The sequence below is a fragment of the Dunckerocampus dactyliophorus genome, chromosome 6 (assembly GCF_027744805.1).
Source record: "Dunckerocampus dactyliophorus isolate RoL2022-P2 chromosome 6, RoL_Ddac_1.1, whole genome shotgun sequence".
Lineage (NCBI taxonomy): Eukaryota > Metazoa > Chordata > Actinopteri > Syngnathiformes > Syngnathidae > Dunckerocampus > Dunckerocampus dactyliophorus.
The window spans coordinates 18,018,743-18,041,256 of NC_072824.1; the positions used below are offsets into that span (position 1 = coordinate 18,018,743).

At 40.0% G+C, this 22,514-nt stretch overlaps 1 protein-coding gene across 2 annotated transcripts in view; it reads left to right on the forward strand.

The window, feature by feature from the left end:
• LOC129182587 (zeta-sarcoglycan) overlaps window positions 1–22,514 on the forward strand; it is a 372,011-nt gene that overhangs the window by 131,540 nt on the left and 217,957 nt on the right. Inside the window, exon 2 of one of the 2 annotated variants that reach the window (XM_054778927.1) lies at window positions 11,663–11,769. The exons of the other annotated variant lie outside the window; for it this stretch is intronic. The gene's annotated coding sequence lies outside the window, so the exon portion shown is untranslated. The remainder of the gene's footprint in view (window positions 1–11,662; window positions 11,770–22,514) is intronic. 2 annotated transcript variants of the gene reach the window in all.

A 22,514-nucleotide genomic window follows, 5' to 3' on the forward strand; every position in this document is an offset into this window, starting at 1 on the left:
TCTGTGGTTAGTTAGTTAGTTAGTTAGTTAGTTAGTTAGTTAGTTAGTTAGTTAGTTAGTTAGTTAGTTAGTTGGTTCGTTAGTTAGTTAGTTCGTTCGTTCCCCAAGATGTTTGGAACAACTTACCAGCTGAGTTCCTCTCTGTGCACGTGTAACTACAAGAATTGATGCTGTCTTGAAGGCACACACAAGTTTCACTTTTGTGTCTCACAGCAACTATGGTGTGTTCAGGGATCATCACGCAGGGTGCGAAATTTCAACACTTGGCGGAAAAACATTATCAGTGAAGCATGAAGACATAAACATGGGAAATTCTGGGCTTTTTTAACAGTGGTATGCTGAACATTTTACATATCACATCACATATTTCTGGATAAAATCTGCAAACTTGCGGGGTCGTGAATGCTGAACCACAAATGTGCGGGGATCCACTGTACTGTGAAGTTCCTGTGGCAGGACAATCAGCAGTGCCACATTAATGCTGCACCAGCGTGTGTGTGTGTGTGTGTGTGTGTGTGAGGTTCATGGCTGGTGAGGCGAGAGTTTGAGTTTGCTCATTAATAAGGTAACCAAAAAAACAGGAGAATAATTCATGGTCAAAGTCATGGTGTATAGTAAATGTGCAACATTACATCCTGACAAACAAAAACTGTCGGTAGCCCTGAGCCAACTCAGTGTGTACTTAGACGGAGGTGGAGCTTGTGCAATAAGCCAAGAAGCCACGCTCACAGGGGCCTCACCTTAGCTTTCTTCCCTGTATTTGAAGAACACGATTGAAATCAAACACAAAACACATTTATAATACAGTTCAATAGACAAATATTCATATTTATGTTATGTTATTTTTCGTGTTTGTATTATTCAGAGGCAGTTGAGGCTCACCTGCCTCCCTTGACCGCACGTCACTGGTGTATGGGTGTATTCCCTCTGGACTAAACAATCCCATCTGTGTGTGTGTGTGTGTGAGTGTGTATGTGTATTATCATATTGACAGTGTTGGCTGCAGGCCCTCGCCACCTTGTCTGTATGCCAGCAGGGTTCCGTCTTCTCTTTCATGCAGCATTTCATACAGCTGAATTGGAGATTTTTTTTTTTCCTGTTTTATTAGAATAAATATTGAAGACCAATAAATTGTCAGATTTTTACGATCAAACACAAATTGTTGAACACTGTATATTCATATGGAAATGAGGGTGGCAGTCATTGCCCAGATCACCTATACCTCTTAGTATAGTGGAAGTTAAATTCAAATGTTGTAACATTTTGGAGAAATGAAACTAGGCCTCAAAAGTCACAGACGTGATGTCAGCATATTGTGCTTTTGCAAATATTGTAAGATGTCACATATCTCAGTGAGCATCGAAATGATTCACTCTACAAGCGTGTTTTGCGTTTTATTTGCTCTTTTGCGTGCCAACGTGGTTGTCCTGGCTGCTCAGGACAATTTGGTCCACAATAAGTCAACAATATAGATAAAACAAAGCGATTGTATACGGCAAAGTCACGTTAAGGTTTTACTGTATGGTGTTAAAAACCGGCTTGCCTGAACCTGTGTTCTACAGTATGGCTATAAATTCTACATTTGCTGGCTGCTGCAATGTCCAACTGTTTTTCTGCTCTGAAATTCATGTCACACTTTCCTAAAATATAGCACAAGGAGGGAACCAACCAAAATTGGTTGGAGCTAAAAAAGGCAGGGGAAGTCTCCTCCTTCTCCTCTGCCACTTTATTCCCTCTCTGTCTCATTCAACTTTGCCTCTCAATACCCTCCCACTCTTTTTCCTTTCTCCCTGTCTTCGCCTGCTTTCCCTTCCACCTGGCATCCTCCCCCCTCGCTCTTTTCAGCCCTCTGCCTCTGAATCATTAATGCCTGGCATGTCATCATGATCGGTGTGGATGTGAGCTGCGTTCCGAGTGATTATTCTTTCTCGCTGTGCTCACTTGATCTTCCACTTGCTGCCGCACACTGGCAGCTAACGCGACTTCTAACACAGACCATCATCAAATATTCACTAAAAGGCTCAAATTAACATAAATGACATACGTGGTTGTAGTTGCACACACTTTAGCGGTGCCCTCTTCGTGTCGATTTGTTTTTTCTAATTGCAGAGACCCGCTTGGCAGCTCTATTTGTGTGTAGCCTGAGGTGATTTTCCTCTGCTTCAACTGTTCCAAAGTATTCAAACTAATCAAAATGGGACTCTTTCTAATGTTGTTTCCTGTCCACAGCTGTTGTTTACATCTGTTAATGCATTATGGGACATTCCAATGTTGAACCTTCATTAAGAATGACAAAGGCTAATTGCTTCTTTCACACTCAAACCGCATATATCAAGCAAATATAATGCTTGACTAAAACATTACTATACTAAAACATTACTATACCAGTACAAAACACATTAGTGATGGGAATTTTGACTCTTAAAAAAATAAGTGTAATTTAAATTAGAATTATAGCAAATGTGAATTCATGTGTTCCATATGGACCAGATTGCTACTTTCTAATTTCAATTAGACAAACAGGTCCAATCTGATTGTGTGTGTGCTATTGGTACATTTCCAACCATTTGAAGTGAAACAACAACAATAACAAAAAAAAAAAACATCACACAATGAAATATAAATTAAAATGAAAGAATCTGAAAGAAGCAGCACTTTTTAGTCTTGAGTGATGATTGGCATTCAGATACACAAAGTGCGTCATTGTAGCTCAAGTAGGTGCCGCTTCTATGCCGCTTCTCCTCATTAGGGTCGCAGGGGCATGCTGGAGCCTATCCCAGCTGACTTCGGGCGACAGGCGGGGTATACCCTGGACTGGTCGTTTTGTAAAATGTTGTTTTATCCTATTAATGTTGAATTTATGTTCAGATGTTTATGTTCTTTTTTAAAGTATGTTGAGATAAGGAAGTGAACCAAAAACACCATAAATAGAGTTGAGGGTGCATACATGCTCTCTCTCACACCTGGGACTCTCTCCTCCAGACACCTGCAAGTTGGGGGGACGCACCTAGGAAGTACAGCTGATGAGCGCCACATCACAGTGGCCAGCTGCAGATGACAGTCTCCACTCAGCATACCTTAAAAAAAAAGTTGTCTAAACATACGTAACTGAACATTCACAAAGTGCCCCAGCTTTTGTTTCCTGCTGCTTATTTTCCCCACTTTTCCAGGTTGCTTGTGTGTGAAACCCCTACCTTCCACTCATGCTTACTGTCGACACAAGCGGCGCCACAATTTTTGACCAATCACACGCCGCTTTAACAGGAAAAAAAGACGAGAAAAAACGACTGCTTGTTCACTTTAAACAGTCGGCTCCTGTCATTCACTTCAAAGAGCCGGCTCTTTGTTTGCGGCCGACAATGCATGCCTCCATGGGAAAAATAACTAGTTTGCTATTCATATGCAAAATGTGTGGGCGGAAGCTGTCCCCAATACTGTAGAATTAACTACAATCTACTAGTAACCTTAGCGTCATTAATCCATTCCAGAAGGTTTGACTCTAACCAAAATAACCTCTAGCATCATTTTGCCTCCTCTTCCAGTAAAAAAAAAATGTCTGGAGATGCAAAACATACACAGCTTCTGAGCTTGTCAAAGTTGTAATCTTTTTTTTTTAAATGTTACCTGATACAACAACAAAATTCAACACCTAAAAGTGCAGTTAGCATGTGTAGACCTACTCTGAAATCAACACTGAACTCTGTAAGCCTTTTTCAGCGGTTCCTGTGTCTGTTTAAAATGAAAACAAAATGGAGCCAAGTTTAACATAAAAAACTCATCAGAGTTCACATTTCTGCATACGAGAGTGTTGTTTGCTCAGTAGTGTTTATGCCTGTGCTGAATTGTCATCAATAACCATTCTCTTGGTCCTGTCATTGACTGTCTTTGCAGAGAGAGGCGTTCTTTCATTTTCTGAATCATTTCTTCTTTATTTTTTAATTCGGAGAATTGATGCGGTGATGTTTTTATGAACGATTCTTTCTTGTATTCTCCATCTGTGAACGGCTTCCCCCTGCTTCCGTCTCATGTGAAGCCCAGTCGTGCCAACTTGGCCATTTTCTCGCTAAATCTGGTGACTTTCCAAACCCTTTTGGTGACTTTTTTTTCCCCCAAAAGCGACTAGCGACAAATGTAGGGACTGGTATTTGGAGATGTAAAAGTAAAAGCACGTATTGTTCTGCCCCGCCTTATAGCAGTCACAAGCGGTCCCTCGGCACACTATCTGCCTCTCCTGGAGTCACCACCTGTGCGATTAGCATGTCACAGGCTCCAAACACATAGCGACAGAGTGCTTTTTCTTTTAAAACATATTGCTAAGCTCTCGTTCATTCTATAGTTTTATTTTACTGTGCAGTAACTTGCTTCAGACTCAACTTCAAACTCCCTCGCCTTTTTTCTCTCCAGTGAGACTCATTGCATACACCAGCCTACCGCCATTCCCTTGCTCATCCAATCAGCAGTCATAACGCAGTCTTGATGCATTCACGGACTTGCGGTGAGTCGGATATTTCACGTTCATTTTGAAAATGCACATTTCCCCTACTTTGATGTGGATAAAAAATCATCAAGCTCAGCGAAGGGAGCTGCAACAAGTAGGCTGAAGAGGGACATGCAGATCCGGAGCCGCGGGTTGCCGACCCCTGTGCTAACCGACTCAGTTTTTGTCATTAGAAATAATGTAAATCCAATTCATCTGTTACAGAAAGTCAACAATGTTAACACATTTTTAACATGTTTTTAACACTTTTGAAATGTAGAAAACAATTCGAAATGCATATAAATGATGAATGAAGGGGATAAATGAACATTAAAGGTTACTTTTACCTTCATTGAAGACGTGAGTCTTGACGTGACTGTTCTCAAAGACACGATGTGGCAGTGACATCAACACGGACACTACCCTTGTGTTTTGCCATGAGCGTCACAATTTTGATGTCTTTGGCCTCGACTTGCCAATATCAAGTAAAGTTGCAAGTGCCAGCATTTGATGAAGAATGTGTGAAATACTATTGCATTCAATAAATAACTCATGACAAAACAAGAAGGTGGTGTCCGTGTTGCTCTCATTGCCACACATCTTCAGTGAAAGTAAACCTAACCTTAAATATTCATTAATCCCTTTCATTCGTTTATCTCGTTTATCGCCGTTAATTGGTTGTAGACCCGACCGCGGTCAGGGAATTTCCGTGAAGTAGGATTTAGTGTTAATAAATGCTATATTTTCGTAGTTAGAGCATGAAATAACACCCCTATAGTCACCTTTACACTCCTATTATTCTTTGTTTGCACCACATTGCTAACGCACAGGCTACGTGATCACTGCGGGGACATGAGACGGCCACGGCTGCATACCATGCTAGGGAGCTAACTAGTTAGCCTCCAATTAATTTATTCTAAACTTAAGAAAGGTTTTCAGTGGGGAAGAAAGACAAAAACTTATCACCTCCACACGGAAGAGGAGGAGAACGTTTTTTTCACTCAATCATGTTGGACATGCCATAGCTGACTACATGCAGTGTGTTGATATTGTAATGTAATGTCATGTCTCAAACCAATGATAATGCAAATTAATGTAGAAATTAGCTGTTTGCACTATTTCTTCCTGTTGTCATAAGGCATATTCACAAAATTAAGACGATATCTTCAGCTGGATTTAGATGAAATGTGGGTAAAAAAAACAGAAGAAGTGACTAGAATAGAGATTCTAAAAGTAAATTTAGATAAGAAGCTTACCAATATGTTAAGTTTTGCGGTTGTAATATTTGCATGATATGGATGACAAGATGCCAGCACAGAGAAGGAAGCGGATCAAAGTGATAGAGACTACAAATGTTTATGAACAATCACTTGAAATGCATGTTTGTCATTCTTTTATCTGTGGACTGAAGTGTAACAGAATGGATGATGACTTCAGATGTGTCCTCTTTGCATTAAGAAAACAAATTATTGTATTTATTTATAGGCTGAATGTGTCATTTATGCTCGTGCTACTTGGTGATCAAATCACACCTTTTGAATTGAAACAAAGATATTTGGGACACTATTTTTTACCCTGATGTGTATACTTTTGACAGGAAGAAAAATACAGATAACACGACTTTGTTTCCATCTAATAAGGTGGTGCTGCAACTCAATTTGATCTTTTCATAGATTTGTAGTTTATGTATGTGCATTTTTATGCGAACGTGTGTCTCTGATTCTAAGAATTTACACACACACACACACACACACACACACACACACAAAAGGCTATTTCACCATTCGTGACACCGGAGCTGAACTTGCAGCAGCAACATCATGGCTCATTAAAATAAATGGCACATACTTGACCTTTCTGCCTCTGCTTTTTAAAACAGCTTGCCACGCCACAAACTATTACTCTTGAAATCCAAATGGCCAAATGTAAAAAAATTTGGACTCTGAAAATTGGCTCCTGTATAATTTGCAATACTACAATACTTCCTCTTCAAGTCAACAAACAGTATTTGGTACCTGAAGCCCTTATTGACCTTTTAGCAAAAACACTTTTCCCGGACAATGATGGTGAAAATGGCAGAGGCTATTGGAGACATTGCACTGGCGGTTAATAGGGGTCCAGTATCAGATATGTTGGTGCTAAACCACAAAAAGGTCTGTTCGCCTTAAAAGTGAAACCATCATGATCAAATCTTGATTTTTTTTTCCCCTGTAGACCGACATATTGTCACATATTGTAGTCATGTAGTCATTGTAGTCATTCACATTACAAGAAAATGTGACTTGTATTTATGTGGAACGTAAACACAATATGTCCATGAAGTGACGCGCGTGCGCACAGAACCCAACGTCACATGCAGTGCACTGTTTTTGCGGAAGTAAAAATGGCCCCAATTTGTGTTCTCAGTCCTGGCGCATTTGTGGCGGTTTCAAAGATTTTGTGCAACTGGAGTCAACATTTTCTTCACCCAAATTATTTTGCGTGGCGCTCAACTGGTTTGGCTGTGGGAACCACCGTCACCCTTCATCGACAAGCGGCAGTAGAGACACGTTTCAGTCTGTTCGAGTTTGCCGTCTGAAACAAACATGACAGCAGCTTCGGAACAACTCCTCTGTCCCACATTATTCTGGTCAACACAAAACTGACATGGAAACAGGAGTTCAGCACTTCTGTGAGAGAGGGGGAGACTGTAGCATCCCAGTCAAAATAAGATCTACAATATTGTAATTAAGATTAAGAGATCATTAATTTTCCCAATTTTCCGATATCAAGGGCAGATAAATATGATGGTTGCGTCTGGAAGGACATCTGGCGCCAAAATTAAGCCAAACAAATCATGCCGTTGTGGTGATGGACAAAAGCCAAAAGACAACACCAAAATATTTTTGTACATAGATAATTAGGAAATGCAATGATTCTTTGTGATTGGTGGATTTCCTCTAAAAAAGGCACATATTTGGTACATTAACAAATTCTGACATCTACCACTTGTACTAATGGTAACCTTTTGTGTAGTTAAGCAAATGACCAAATGGTTAAGCAAATGACCAATAAAATACATTTACATGTAAACAATTAGTGGCCATCAATTATTTTAACACAGATGGAAGAACGACTATTTTATCTGTAGAGCTAATTTGTAGGTAGTAACCAGTGACCCATCATTTTAGTCACACAACTGCTACCACAATTGCACAATTAGTGTGATCCCTATTTGCCACCTACCTCTGTCCACCCACACTTCTAATACAAAGGCTAATATAAACTGCAGCGTCATAATTAGGGATGTCCGATATTGGCTTTTTTGCCGATAACCGATATTATCCAACTCTCAATTTCCGATTCTAATATCAACCGATACCAATATGTGTAACATCACATATCTCCTTTTGTGGAAGGACTGGATTGGACTTATTACCATATATATATATATATATATATATATATATATATATATATATATATATATAGATATAGATATAGATATAGATATATAGATATAGTAGTTTGAATGCAATATACTTTTACATTTTTCTTAAGTACAATTGTTGTAAAGTAACAATACTCTTAAATGAGTACAGTTGTTTTGTTGGCTACTCCAACCTTCTCTGAGTAGGTAATTAATGTATTGCATATTTTATATAAGAATACTTTTGTGTTTCTTGTGCCTTGATTTATGTTATTTTTCTAAAGATTTAATTCACTTTTAGTTAAAGGGGTATTGTTTGGAATACATGAATTTGCTGATCATTATTTTGATTGATAACATTCATGCTCTTATTTAATATTCTTATTTTATTGCATTAAAACTACTATACACACACACACACACACACATATACAGTATATATAGGATAATATTGGTACATCAGATATTGGTAATAAAGCCAATATCTAGTATATCAATCTCTAGTAAAAGCCCATTCCAGTTTTATTCAGATGCAGCTTATCCAAGACATGAAATCAGCCATTTTTATATCCATATAATAAAATATGGTCTGCTGGTCCTGTCTGCTGCCTGCACTCTCGAGATACTATCTGTCATTGTGATGCAGATATTCCCAGCGACTAGATACACCAAAGAAGAAAAAAAATGAGAACACCCCCGCCAAATTTTCTAAATGAGTCCCAAATAATATACTAAAGAGCTTGAGTTCAAGTGTGACAAACACAGGCACTTTTATTTGTCACTCGGTCCTCATTTCACAGTGATTTATTAATGTGGAAGATCTACAGATGGCATTTTAAATTTGACAGTAACATCCCAATGCGGCCTGTGGCAAACCAGACATAGATGTTATGTTATTTCTCACAAATCTACAATGGTTTACTCATTTGAGGTTTTGATTGAGAAAGTTGTGAAATCCATATTTTTTAAATTAATTAAACATTTGTCGATACATTCATAGATACTGTACATATATTGTCGCAATAATACGCACTTGGGATACCTTAGATTGTCAGAAGTTAACTGTTGCAGAATGTCACCTTTTAATTTACGTCACTAACCTGACCTGGCAATTGAAATCCCAGTTCCTCCATCCCACTCACTGGTGGTCCTTGGGCAAGACACTTCACCCACCTTACCTCCACTGCAGCCCACACTGGTGTATAAATGTGAATGAATGTGTGGTGGTGGTCAGAGGGGCCGTTGGCATGAACTGGCAGCCACATTTTTGTCAATATCCCCCCACGGCAGCTGGGAATAGAGATGTATCTTTTCACCACAAGTGTGAATTAACAACGGGTTTGAGTGTAAAAGTGTCCAGAAAGGCACTAAATAAATCAAGTCCATTATTATTCTTATTATGTTCAACAATACTTGATATGTCAACGTAGGTATAAAATGAAATCTCTTCAGTTTTCATGACATTGTGAGTTTTATTTTCATAGAATGAATTCATTTGAGCTGAGCCTTTTGTAACTTTTTTCAACACATTTCGTGCTGAACAACCTTTGATGATGACTAACCTTATTTTTTTCTTTTTTATTTTGAACATGTAGATAAAACATTCAGTGTAGTTCACAACTACAACAAACCATCCAAAAAGTAATACAACAATATATACAGGTATATACACTGCTCAGTGAAATTAGAGGAACACTTCAAAAACACATCAGATCTAAACTGGGGGGAAAAATGATCTTGAATATCTTTCCTGATAATAAGTGGGTGATGTATTAGTAACAAAGTGATGCCACATAATTTGATAGAAATGAAAATGATCACCCTATAGAGGGGGGAAATCAAAGACACCCCAAAAATGAAAGTGAAAAAATGATGCAGCACACTGGTCCATTTTGCTAAAATGTCATTGTAGCAACTCAAAATGATTCTCAGTAGTTTGTGTGGCCCCCACGTGCTTGTACGCATGCCTGACAACGTCGGGGCATGCTCCTAATGAGACTATGGATGATGTCTGGGGGATCCACTGCGGTACCTGGACGCATGGAGGAGATTCCAGGAGACAGGTAGTTACTCCAGGAGAGCTGGACAGGGCCATAGAAGGTCCTTCAATCTTCAGCAGGATCGGTATCTGCTCCTTTGTGTAAGGAGGAACAGGATGAGCACTGCCAGAGCCCTACAAAATGACCTCCAGCAGGCCACTGGTGTGAATGTTTCTGACCAAACAATCAGAAACAGGCTCCATGAGGGTGGCCTGAGGGCCCGACGTCCTGTAGTGGGCCCTGTGCTCACTGCCCAGCACCGTAGAGCTCCATTGGCATTTGCCATAGACCACCAGAATTGGCAACTACACCACTGGTGCCCTGTGCTCTTCCCTGATGAGAGCAAGTTCAACCTGAGCACATGCGATAGACGTGAAAGGGTCTGGAGATGCCGTGGAGAAAGTTATGCTGCCTGCAACATCATTCAGCATGACCGGTTTGGTGGTGGGTCAGTGATGGTCTGGGGAGGCATATCCCTGGAAGGACGCATAGACCTCTACAGGTTAGATAACGGCACCCTGACTGCTATTAGGTACCGGGATAAAATCCTTGGACCCATTGTCAGAACCTACGCTGGTGCAGTGGGACCTGGGTTCCTCCTGGTCCACGACAATGCCCGACCTCATGTGGCTAGTGTATGCAGGTAGTTCCTGGAGGATGAAGGAATTGATACCATTGACTGGCCCCCACGTTCACCTGACCTAAACCCAATAGAACACCTCTGGGACATTATGTTTAGGTCCATCCGGCGCCGCCAGGTTGCTCCTCAGACTGTCCAGGAGCTCATTGATGCCCTGGTCCAGATCTGGGAGGAGATCCCCAGGACACCATCCGTAGTCTCATTAGGAGCATGCCCCGACGTTGTCAGGCATACGTACAAGCACGTGGGGGCCACACAAACTACTGAGAATCATTTTGAGTTGCTACAATGACATTTTAGCAAAATGGACCAGTCTGCTGCATCATTTTTTCACTTTCATTTTTGGGGTGTCTTTGATTTCCCCCCTTTTTAGGGTGACCATTTTCATTTCTATCAAATTATGTGGCATCATTTTGTTACTAATACATCACCCACTTATTATCAGGAAAGATATTCAAGATCATTTTTCCCCCAGTTTAGATCTGATGTGTTTTCCAAGTGTTCCTCTAATTTTTTTGAGCAGTATATATAAATATTTCACATGTTCGAAAGGGATTGGGAGGAAGTTAAAATTTATTTCATCCTACTCCTAAATTATTTAACTTAAATATCAGTTCAACGGAAAAGTAGACTTTTCCATGTCAATACAACGGAAATATAACAATTTTCACAGCCAGCTGTCTTCACCTGGATCTAAATGTCTAACGGGGGAAAAAGGTAACTAGTTCATGGCCCAAGGTAACCACCTCAGCCTCATCCCGGCACACACCCAACAATGCGTGTGCACCCATCCACGATCAACAACCTCTCCCACCGCAACCACACCACCACCACCACCACCACCACCACCACCACAATCAGCAGAACCCACCCCACAATCCACAGCATAGACAAAATGAGCCTCTAACCACATTTCACAACAAACATGGACAGAAGAGCATCAATGGTCTAGTTTCAGGTAGATGATATCAGGAAGAAGGAAGGAGCGAATGCAACAAACTTGACAGTGTGTTCATAAGGACACATTGAACAGTCATACTCGGATCTTGCTTCTACTATCTCCACTACAGTGTTTTTTTCTCTCTCTCTCTGTATAGTGTGTTGCATTAAAAAGCCAGGGTGTAGAGTGGACCAGTTGAGAGTGAGCAGTGGCCCCCAGTCAGCAATCCCTCACCGGCTGCCCTGACTACTGGTAGCTGAATTCGTCAGTGAGGTTTTTATCCTATGCTGTATGATGCGTTAAAATGATGCGTCTGTTGGGATGGAGAGACCCCACCCGCCCAGATCCATGTCTCGCCTACCCTAAATCTCTTGTTTGGCTTGAGTAGCAACAGCAATGGCAATGGTCACAACAGCAACAACAGAATGCTAATTTTTAATTTTGTTGCTTTTCCTCAATTGAGCAGTTTCAAAGTCACAGATTATTGAAGTGGATCTATAAAAATGTAGCAATATTCCCAGAGGGAGTAGGCGAAGTAGGCGGTTCATTCTCATTGAAACAATGTAACTGATACAGTTCTATTTGGGTTCATTTCAGAAAGCACAGTCTATAATGTTTAGAAAGTCTTTTCAGTATTAGAATATTGGCTTAATATTGCTCTTCACTATACTTTCCAAATAGCTTTACTTTGTATTTAGTTTGTACCTTTTATGTAATGTTAATAGCAATAACAAAATCGGCATAGTTGTCTGGATCCTTGTCAAATTGAATTGTTTTTTTTTTTGGCCAATGCCTGAAACTAACACAATAAGGCAAACGTAAACTCCTTGGTGGAAATAATGCTTAACCAGCATTAGGTTTGTTACTTTGAACGGTATCTGCAATCAGTAAGATAAACTAGGGTGACCAAAAGTCTTGTTTTCACATCCTGTGCTGGCTGGCCTGTTTGTTTGATTTTTTAGAAAGTGATGAAAATGCTCTGGTTTTCATTGGGCGAATAAATTGACCTGCATTCGGGCACTCAGCTGCATGTGACGTAATGCCTGAGAGGCTGCCACTTGGGCAGCTTTAGGAATTAGTGCTGCCAAAAAGCCCCCCCCTCCAAAAAAAAGCAAAACATATGCACAGAGTTAATCCTGTGATGTTTTCTGAGTTGAAGTGTCGTTAAAATTGGGGGACATCATGCACAACGGCAGTTCAAATTCACAACTTCATGCGACATTAGAGGGCACATTTTTCCAGAAAATATTGGTTACATTACAAAACTGAACAAGCATTTTACCTCAGGTTCCTGTATCGTTCTGGTTTTGGAATAATTTTTGAGCCGCCTTTTGATCATTTTTTTAAGTTCTCCCTTTGGAGTTTGTGTCTTTGGTTATAGATAGGAAATTGTTATATTACAAAATACTGTACTATCTATATAGAGAAGGCATATTTTACATGTATTGAAATTATAAGACATTTTTGAGAAAATCATTTGAGTTTCTCATTGCCCGCCTGAGCGTCCTGATTTCTGTTAACCAAAATATGGTCACCCTAGATCAGGGGTCGGCAACCCGCGGCTCCATAGCCACATGCAGCTCTTCAGCCTCCTTGTTGTGGCTCCCTTCGGGATGCTCAAACATTCTTTGAACACCCGAGTGGGGAAAATGCGCATTTTTGAAAAGAGTTAAAAGATCTGACTTTTTTGTAAAACCATGAATGCACCCTGGTTGAGTTCTGACTTGTGATTTGGTGAACGCGAGGAAGGGAGGGATAGCCGGTGTTTGCCTGCCTGCCTTTGCTGAGATGCGATGGAGATGTCTTTCCCACCACGGGATAAGCTAACCAATAATATATACCCACAGTGTAGATGCTTCATATGTGGCAAGAAACATCAAAAAGGTTGAAAGACATTTTCATAACCACCCGCTTGTGTAAAACTGGCCATCCCTGCAGGCCAGCCCACATAAATGCACTGATTGATAGTTAATCCAGTGAGCTAAAAGGAAGAGGCACATTTCTTGAGGTGTCAGGTAGTGAGGTTTAACCAACATGCTATCACAACCCCACTAGTTGGTATCGTTGCACTTCTGTTTGTTTTATTTTGACATTGTAACTGGTAAAATCAAGAAATTTCCAACCTTTTTAAAGTTTTAAGATGCTGTTTTAAGCTGTTTTGCAGCTCCAAGCTATTTTTCTTTAGTGGTCCATGGGGCAAAATGGCTCTTTTGATAGTAACGGTCGCTGACCCCTGCCCTAGATGGGACTGTCTGTATTTTCAGACACTTTTGGTAATCATTTGGGATAATTCTGGCAGGATGAGGAAATATTTAAGCCTCTCTAATGCTGAAAAATGTCTCAGGTTAATAAAAGTAAGGCGAGCGACGGTGCTGACGCCAACAGTCTGGCTGTGGTGACTGAAGAGAGCGAGTTGAGAGTACTTGGGACAGATATGCAGCAAAGAAATAATGATGTGACAGTAGAACTACACTTTATATCAGTGCACTTTAACTTTGGCCTTGAGAGCCTTTGCAGCTCAGAGCCAGAAATCACTGCAATCCAATTTTACACTTGCATAAACAGTTTAATCCAAAGCCACAAGGTAGAGTCTGAAATAGACGGACTCCCTAATTCTGCCTGTTTCCCTGGGCTATTTTCTAAGCTTCAGCTTATTTTGACCACTTCCTGGATGTGTTTGAGACAATAACTTGAGCTTTGCAGGCATTTTATGAGTTTCTGCAGTGTTGCCTCATGTTTGTATGTAGCTCAGGGGATTTGGTAATGGCTACTCCCCGTGTCCCAGAACTAAGTGCAGTTTCCAATTTTGTATCACAGGCCGACATAAGCATCTGAGACGCTATTATGGTCTTAACACAACAGCTTAATTATTAACAGTGCTAATGCTTTCTTTTGCCTCTTCACGCCAACAATATACACACAAACATCCGACTGTCTTGAATCAATGGGGTTATGTTCCTTGAAAGACCTCAACGCCAGTTGAAGCGTTCGTCCTAATCATGCCTTTCTAGGTCTCACTGATGCTGCCAACTAGAGCATTGAAGTCCCCCAGCAGAACAAGAGAATTCCCTGAGGGAGCACTATCCAGTACTCCCTCCAGGGACTCCAAAAAGGCTGGGTGTTCTGAACTGCTTTTTGCCGTATAAACACAAGACGGGTTCAAGTCAGAACCCGTCTCCCCAACCGAAGTCAGGGGGAAACTACCCTCTCGTTCACCGGTTTAAACTACAACATACAGGCCCTGAGCCGGAGCGCAACAACAATGGCCATCCCTGTCTGTTGCCTCTCACTGCCTGCAACACCAGAGTGGAATAAAGTCCAGCCATCAGAGCGCTGACATTTCACATACAGAGAACTAGCTTCTGCAGCCGAGGATTGGACTGCCAAGTTCCCCACTTTCAGCTGCCACCCAACTCACTCTGCACCCGACACCTTTGGTCTCTCGTAGGAGTCGTGAGCTCTTTGTATGTATGCTCATGTATGTGTGTGATTACATAAAATGATATCCAGAAAATATACACTGGATTCCCATACATTTGTGATTCAGCAATCAAGGCCCGGCAAATTTATGGCTTTTATGGTCAAAAATTACGATTTAAATTTTTTTTGGTTAAAAAAAATTCTGAAAATTTGCCATTTTTTTCAGGAGAAAACACATTTTGTTCACCTTAAGTCGCTAATAATTTATAGGGAAGAGCCAGATACTCGTTGTAGATGAGTATCCGTTACGGATAATGCATTTTTGCCGAGTACGAGCCTGGAATGTCATTATCCGTAATCGTGATGACGGAAAAATCTCATTATGTGTTCACTCCTCATGCTCTGTGATTGGCCAGTCACACACAGCGACCGTCCCTCCCGAGACATATCCACAAATGCACAGCAACATAACATCTCAGCTATCAGCAGTGCACTAGACAGATTGAAATAGCATGCTAACAATGTAATAAATTGGTGGCGATGCTGACGAGGCTAACTTAGCTCAGCAGTTAGTGACCAGCTCGGTGGCTGGATGCTTAAGGCACACAACACATCCAATATCACGGTGCATACAGCGTCTAGCATTGAATGAATGAGAAATAACCAGGTTACTCACGTTTATAGACGCACACTGTTAGTTGGACATCGAAAATAAGATCCGTGTTACGACAACAACTCGCAAGCTCCGCGGCTGCCATGGTGCATTCATGTGCCCATCTCGCGTCGTAATTGGGAGCTACCGTACGATTAATCACATGTTAACTTTACATAAGAGAGCTAGGGGCACTAGTAAAACAGTCTTTATACAATTTTTAAGAGGGCTTTTTAAAGATACTGTCTTTCCAGGTTACATGTAAGTGTGATTTAAACAAGAATAGCAACCAAAACAAATTAGATGCAGCCCGCAGGTATGTGGTGCTATTGGTGACCCGATTTAGACCACACATACACACATAACAAAGACGTTGATATGATGTTCGGAGTGTCCTTGAATGCATCTCGCGGTCTGGCTAGTGACAACGAGGACGTGTCGTTGCAATTATGAATGGACTAGGGACGTTTATTTAGTTTGTTTTGAGATGGAAATACATACTGTATATGCTGTTTGAAATGCACTGCTGTTGATGTGTTCAGGTCAGAATAAAGTCATACAGGCGCTATAGAGCTACAATGGGGAGCTACAGTGTGCTGCTGTCTGTCGTCATGACAGAGAGCAGTGGCTTGCCATGATGCATATTTGATAAATACATTTAAAAATTAATGTTATCAATGAACTAAATTAGTTACCGCCGTTAACTCACTACTTCTGACAGCCCTACTAAAAACTAATAAGTTTTACAGATCACTTAAACACATACACATAGCAACTTCTGATCCATCCATGTCAATTTAAGACTTAAAATAGTGTACAGATTTAAGCCTCGCCCAGTTCCGTTTAGACCACGCCCACTTCCGGTTTATGGCCCGCCCATTCTGAGTACAGATATGGATACAGACCATTTAGATGGGTGAACAGATGCAGATAGCGCTGTACTCGCTTATCCCTAATATAAATTACATACATATACATAGCTGTACCTATGCTGAACTGACGTAACAATGTGATGTCAGAGGCGCCCTGTTAGTGTGGTTGCAGCAGCATTAGCTTCTCCAGTAAACTCTCTCAAAAACTTCTCAAAACTTGCAGCGAGGTAAACACAAGTCAATATATGATAGTAAATTGTTACTGGAATTAAGCAAGCAGTGTGGATTACGTAGACATGGCTTGGAGAAATGCCTTCTCTGACAGTAAAGGTGACTATATGGGTGTTATTTCATGCCCAACGATCTCTGATAATGTTAAAAGACAGATTTATAAGGTCGTAAATGCTAGGAAAAATTTCCATTTATAAATAAGGAATCGGACTTTGTGGAAATTCACTTATCACGGTCAGATCTGGAACCAATTAACAGAGATAAATGAGGGATTACTGTGTTTTCCTTCTTTTTTGAAAGAGCAGCCAAAGTACCAGTGAGATAATCCTTTGATTCTGGTTGAGCTGAGGTGGAGATGTTAAGGTGTCAACTTCTCACACCATCACACCATCCAAGATGCCAAGACTCCAGAGTATTTTCCCAGAAAATCCTGGTTAAATTCCAAATTATACAACCTCAGTGGTATTAGACTTTAGAGGTTTCGCTGCGTAAGAATCCATTTAAACAACATTGGCGCTTGGGATATTTTTTTGCGAGTCAGAAGCTTCCTTTTATTCCCTGTGTGCTGTATTCTAGACTTTCTATCGGTATCACGGGTGTTAGCCTTTTTTCACTGCAGGCACCTTGTCATGTTACCAAAAGAGAAATTAATGGCGTTTGATTATGTCTGCATTGTGTTTTGTTGAGTCAGCCATCATTATTGTCACTGTGTCTATGTTTTGTTTTTCCTGACAAACTATATGACATGAAAGGAGCCTGCTATTTTCAGAGGATTTATATTTGGCATTTTGGGGATTGTTCTCAACAAACTTTAATGTATTTCTTTTAAGTTTTCCAATTTGACTGTTGGGACTCAGTGGTCCAAAATAGATTAAAAAACAATACGTAATGGAATGTATTAAGTGTGTTAAATTCAGAAAGATGGTCGTGGCTGTACCACTGGAGACTGGAGCAGTCTTTGTCCTCCATCCATGGTGAAGGAAGCAGACAAGTAAGGGTGTGTTAGTCTTGTGATTGACCGGTGAGCTATCCAGGGTGTACTAAGCCCCCCTCCCATCAGCTGGGATAGACTCCAGCTGCACCCCATGACCCAAAACCAGATAAGTGGTGTGGAAAATGGATGGGTGAATGATTTTTTATTTTTTTTAATGGAGTGCATTGCTGTGTGGGTTTGTGCATAGCTCATTGCGCACCGTGCGACTGGTCACTCTTTATACAACTGGCTGTCAATCCTGTAGTGAATTTGCAAGTGCATGTGGTGGGTTGTGACCGGGTAAGGAGTGGTTCAGCTGTAATTTTAATAACACAGAACAGACAATGCATTTCCTACCTGTTCACAGAAATGCTCACATCCAGTATTAAAGGTAATTGAAGAAAGAATGCTTTGTGCACATGGAAATGAGGCCCTTTTTAAACAGTTTGTGTGTGTCTGTTTCCCAGAAAGCTGCGGATTAACTCCCTGCAATTCCTCACCCACAATCAATTTATTTCTTGATTTCTTTTACATAAATTTCCAATTTTCTGGCTGTAGCATGATTGAGAGTGTCAATATGTAACAGAACCACATGCTTGTCATTGTGTACTTTATCATAATTAGTCAATAAAAGAATATTTTAGTGCTTGGCTAGAGAAACAAAGTTTGAAAACCTGTCCCAATTCTTCAACTTTTTGATTGGAAAACACTCCCAGGATAGCCATTAGTGGCTAGCAAAGCTGTAATAAACAGCTGGAGGGATCCCAAAAAATCTAGATGACACACTTGCCATTTTATATTGCATAGGCGTGAAATAATAGCCTCCAGTAATTGCCCTCAATACTTTATGGGTGCACCATGAGAGCCCTGCAGCGATTGAATGATGCTTCTGGAAAATATCCGAGGATGCACTGCTTGTGTTCACTTTGAACAGCTTGGATTATCTTTTGGTTTTAAAATTAGGTTGCAATGTCTTTCATTGAGATTGTTCCTCAACTCTTACGTTTTCAAGGCAAAGCTGGCCACGTTAATCCATGCGTTTTGTTCTGTAATACTAACGTGGATTCCTTTGATTTCATTAGCGGAAAGAATAATGAATTCGTGAGTATCCCGTCAGCTTTTGGTCATGTAAAAAGGTACAGTGACTTGGAATAAACAGGCAAGATCTTGCTTAATATATGCATAATGTATACAAGTGCCTCAAGCTCAAGAGACATTTTTTATGATGACTGCCCCATTTGAATAATCCATCCATCTATCCATTCATCCATCCATTTTCTATACCACTTGTCCATACTAGGGTCACAAGTAAGCTTCCAGCTTCACCATTCACCTATGGACAATACACAGCGGGAGTCACCAACGTCAACCAGCTAAGAAGTTGGTGATTCATGCAACCATCCAGTGATGGCAAACAGGGAAATTCTTTGCTAACTCACACAGTTACGCCCCAAGTCTCTGCTTGACTTTTGATCATCGCTGCAAAATACATAATCCACCATAGATCCAAAGAAAGTTGCAAATGCCAGCATTTGGACAAAGAAAGTGAGAAACAATGTTGAATTCAAGAAATAACTCACAGCAAAACACGACTGTGGTGTCCGAATGGATCTCGCTGCATTTTTGTCTTAATGTAACGGTTTAATTGGATTTACATGATTTCTTATGGGGAAAAATTGATTCGGTCAGAGTATGTATTAACCATGGTTCCATTGTAAATCAAATTTGATACACATAAAGGTACAAGGAATTACTTTTTCAGCAGAAACTCCAGGGTAATCTGTCCTTTTATGTGTTGTATTAAACTTCTGTGGCCTTGATACATTGCAGCTTGATAAATAAAGCTGTGTCGACCAACTTTGTGCTTTGTGTTGTGTTATAAACACGGAAAGTGAAAAAAACTTTACATTTTGCATGCATCACCGATTAATTCCCGCAAAATGTTTCAAATATGAATGAGATCTAAATCATTCTCCAGCCTCACAGCACAGTTGTGCCAATGGTGTCCCAATAGTAATGCCAAATGTTACATTTACATCTTCATACCATCCTTCTGGCACACTACCATTTACAATGTCGACACAGCAACAAATGTTGACATACATTTTTCATGCAGAACGACAACAGTGGGCAGCTGTTGACTACTCCTTGGCGTTTCACAGAACAATTCATTCTTGATAAGATGATGGCTTCATGAAAAATTGAAGCACTAGCCTTGATGTGTTGTCTGGTAGAACAGAACAGATATTATGCAGATACGCACACCAACAGAACACCATATCTGTTCAGGGACTACTCCCTCTGTCCAGACTGTGATGTAAAGTGACATGCTAACACACTGAAATATCACAAGAAAAAAAAAATGAAATGAACAAAGTGAACATATTTCCATTAAATTAAAATAAGCCATTTTCTGAATGGATGACTATTGTCAGTGTGCTGTATACAATTGGCCCTTGTCACATCGTGGTTTGACTCTATCATGGTTTTTCAAAACTACATTAACTCATTCAATCCCAGCCATTTTTCAAAAGACAATTTCACTGATTTTTAAAGGCACACAGAATATTGCTATGGCTATGTAAACATGGAACCTACCAAAAGAAAGATTACAATCTCGTCTTTAATCATAAAAAAAAAAAAAAAGTTTGTTTCTACCTAGGCCTGTCACGATAACAAATGTTGCTGGTCAATAATTGTCCTACAAATTATTGTAGATAAATGATATTATCGCCAACAATTTCTTTCAATTATATGGCATAATAATGAGAGAACATCGTACCAAAAGCAATAAACTTTAATTTCTGAAGAGTATTTAAAATTGGAATTAGAATTTCAAGAGCTTTTAAATAAATTAAACAAACAACATAATAAATTAAACCAACAAAAAAAAGACAAAAAAAAAACCCTAAATGAAAATAAAATGGACTCCGTCTCTGTTAAGAAAAAAAAACACTCCAATAAAATATACACACACACAGTTATGTAGTGTATTGTTAAAGTAGGGTAGGGGGTCAAATTTGAGCTGACCCCACATATCTGTGGTGGCAGAGCAAAATGCACTGTTTCTGATGTCCTTCAACATGTCTTCTTTCACTCGGTTATACAGTTCAGGAATTGCTGTTTGTGACATGTTGTACATGTACGTTCTCCCAGGCATTTTTTATATTATTTTCCCAAAATATTGTGTTTCTTTTGCAATGTAGCAAGCAACACTGACTGACTGTCGGGACGAAGACTCCTTTCCACCTTCGTTTTAGGTGTGCATACAAGTTGGTTGTATTCCCCTGCTTCCTCGTCACTACTTTCAAACAAATGTGGCATCTCAGATTGTCTGTGTTTGTGTGTTTTTTTCACCTATCGCTTGTGCCATCATACATGTTAGCATATGCTGGCTCATGAGGCTAATTTGCTGCGAGCCAAGGTATCCGCACCTCCACGTACAGGGACAAAGAGGGGAGGAGACGACAGGAGGGTTCACTCTCTCTGTTCATTCCACTGTAGCACCATGATAATCAATTTATCGATTATCGTTCAGCAGTAGAACATAGGTAAGTTTCAGTAAATTTCAGTTGCCAACACGAAAAGGGAGAAAAATAGCTTTTTGTGAAAACGATTTACAATTTTCACATTTGAAACTAAACTGTGTGTGTGTGCATGCGTTAAAATTTCCCTACAATGTGTATTCCCTACCTTCTACATGCTACACTCCTCCATGCTCTTCCACTTACTCCTTGCTGTCGAGTGTGTTTTTACATGCAAAAGATCCATGCCAAGCTTTTATCAAATGCACTTCTGCCACCATGAGGCCGTTTTTATGGCTTGAAACTGCTCTAAAAGTTACATCTTTTAGTGTGCAATTGCCTCTCGCTCAAAAAAATATAAAATACATATAAATACGTCTTTGGGATCTGGCGTTCATGTTTATAAAAACGTAGAAATACATCTTTGGTATTGAATGTGTTAATACATCATGTTTTTTTTTTTTTGGTAGAATGTGACCTATTATTAGTCCAAACATATGCACATTTAAGCAAATGTTTCAGTTACTATTTGCCTAAATTAAGCATTCTCAAGCATAAAAATAGGTAAATGGACCAAAATACAAACATAAGCCATTCAAAAGATGCATTCATAGATCAATTGTAGCATTCTACACTGGTCACAGGTGAAACATACTGTTCAAGCGCTCGATTTGATCGCTGGCACAACAGAATATTCCATTCACAAGAAAGGAACCCTACTTGGTGGGAATACACTTATCATAGTCAGGCCTGGAATCAGTTAATCGCGATAAACTAGCGTCTGCTGTATTGCAGTCTTAATTGTTGTATATAAAAGTATGGAATCATATCTTAAGAAGCTACAGTATTTAGCCAATATGGGCAAAGCCTGTAAGCATATGAGGTAGTAGATCATTGTACTACTTAGTGTACATTACATTCACAATCAATACATGTACAAAAGCTCCAGTGGTGGCTGCCAAAGACAGAGCATGTATTATTAAATGGCTGGAGGCACAGAATGAATACTGAATGATGACTGCTTATGAGGGAAGTTGTGAGTGTGCTGAGGGTTGTTAAATCAGAAATTCTGATTGGGCAAAAGACAGTACATGCCAAAATTGTTCAGCACACAAACCAGTTCTCACAGGAAATAAGAATGCTTCGCAATAAAAAAATTATGTACTAAAATTAGAAGACAACGGGTATACGTTTAACTAATGAAATGCAACCCGATCTTGACAGTTGAGCCACTAAGAATTCAACCTAACATTTCAAGGAAACTAGGCATGAATGACGTAGATGGGCTCCCCTTGGGTCCGCTTTAACTCCAACCTTGAACATTCTCCTACTTATTC